The sequence below is a fragment of the Cucumis melo genome, chromosome 5 (genome assembly GCF_025177605.1).
Source record: "Cucumis melo cultivar AY chromosome 5, USDA_Cmelo_AY_1.0, whole genome shotgun sequence".
Lineage (NCBI taxonomy): Eukaryota > Viridiplantae > Streptophyta > Magnoliopsida > Cucurbitales > Cucurbitaceae > Cucumis > Cucumis melo.
The window spans coordinates 3127549-3129707 of NC_066861.1; the positions used below are offsets into that span (position 1 = coordinate 3127549).

At 32.1% G+C, this 2159-nt stretch overlaps 1 non-coding gene across 1 annotated transcript; it reads right to left on the bottom strand.

Annotated features, from left to right (window-relative positions):
* Positions 1–2085: 2085 nt before the first annotated feature.
* On the bottom strand, positions 2086–2159 carry TRNAI-AAU (transfer RNA isoleucine (anticodon AAU)). The gene has a single exon. It is a non-coding gene; the product is annotated as a tRNA-Ile (tRNA).

The following is a 2159-nucleotide window of genomic DNA, read 5'->3' on the forward strand; positions in this document are numbered from 1 at the left end:
AAAAAATGTGTTTCTTCACATTCTGTTTCATCACATATGTTATCAATTATTGTATTACACTTTTCAAAATATCTCTCGGTTTTTCATTCTTTATTTAAAACATGACAAGTAACACAAGTTGGCATCGTTTTGACAATTTTTTTAAAAAATAGTTGTAGGTAGCATGCCGAATAGAGATTTCTCACCATGCATATGCACTACAAGAAGTGGAGCAACTCCTGACGCATAAAAACATTGGCATAAGTGTTACTAACGTCGGGAACTAAATTTTTGACGAAGAAACAGACGTCGGGAAGACCATAAAAAAAATGCGTTGGGAGATCGATTCCTGACGCATCACGAACAAGGCATCTATCGAGAATACACTTCTCCCGACGTTACCGTTACCGACATCTTTGATGCATCGACGACAAGGCATCCCCGACGTCCACAGTTCCAACGTCGACTATGCGTTGGGAATAACTATTTTCGACGTTTGTATATCCGACGTTATCCATGCGTTGGTAATAACCATTCCCAACATGACGTTTGCACCATATTCCCGACGTATGTACTGCATCGAAAAATATTTTAAATATGTAATTTTTATTTTTTTTCTGAAATATTTTTTAGTAATATTTTCTAGTAAGATTTATTTCCTGAAATATTCGCATTCATTTATTATTCAATTAAAGAAAATTCAAAATAAATTAGTAAATTAGTAAATTACGAATACAAACACAAATTCAACAAAAAATTAAATGTTCATAATACAATGAAATTCATAAAATGTAACAAAGTTCATAATACAAATAAAAGATATTCCTTGTTTAAAAAAAAGCGCAAAGAAAGTCATACATCTAATGAGCTTCATAGCTATTCTACACCGCAAGTCCTACTATGGTACAAATTAAAAGTGGCTAAGTTTAGTACATATATATGCATATCATCACTGAATACTATCAGTTCAAGAACTTAAGAATAATGGAAACATATATACGTATCGCAAAGCTAGAGATCATATGGTGGTCCTTACTGGGCCCGACTCATGTCTTCTATAAGCTTCCATATTCGTTCCACTTTTGAAGCTAATGCATCGTGATTTCTTGTATGTTCTTCAATCCGTTATATAGCTGGATCAAGCTTAGCCCGTAACAACGCAGTCAACTGTGGTAACCCAATTCGATGATACTACAACTACGTTTGGGGGTCTCAAACCTATGAGAAGAGATTATATTGCTCTTGTAAAACTTAACGATTACAATGTTATGACTTAAGTTGTGATACTCAACACATTATCCTGTGTCAAACTTAAACTGATACAATACATCAAAAAATGATTAATCATAACATGAGAGGAAATACTCCCCCTGAATCAATGGTTTTGAACTCCAACAATTTTCTCCAAGTTCACGAATTAATGTCCTGACTTCAATACGAAGATTTCACATTTTTTATCGTCATCAAACGCATCTTAAGACTTCTTACCTTTTTCCCGAACTTGTTAGATTTCTTTCTTGATAGGACTACCCACCTTACATTGTATCATTGATTTTCTTAAACACCACTTAGGCGTATATTTGCAGAATCCAAACTAACCATGGAATAAGGAGATTTAGGAAATTTAAACATAACCTTTCCAAAACTAATTTCTTTTCGATAATTAATAACAACCTAAATAAAGGAAGTGAGACTACATTCTATTTTCTTAACAAATTTCATAATGTATATTATATTAAAAAAATAAGTTGAATTTACAACATGACATATTGTATTTCAAAATATTTTTAAATGTATTTAATATAATTATGTCTTTTAAAAAATGTACAAACAATAGGTTGTTGTGAAATTCTCAATAATGGGGTCAAGGGCACAATAGGCAGTTGTAATATAAGAGTTTTTATAGATTTCCTACAAAATAACAACTCTTAAATGAACATAAAAAGTCATATTCACTCAATCTCATATTTGTTGTTAAGACTAACCACCCTTAAATCAAATTATCACTTTGTAGAAAAGTTGCCTTAGGTTCACTAATTATTTTGTATGTCTTTACTTAGTTTAAGTTCTGTTTCTCAAAATAAATATATTTATTTAAAAATTTATTGGCCCATGCAGGTCTCGAACCTGCGACCTTCGCGTTATTAGCACGACGCTCTAACCAACTGAGCTAATAGGCC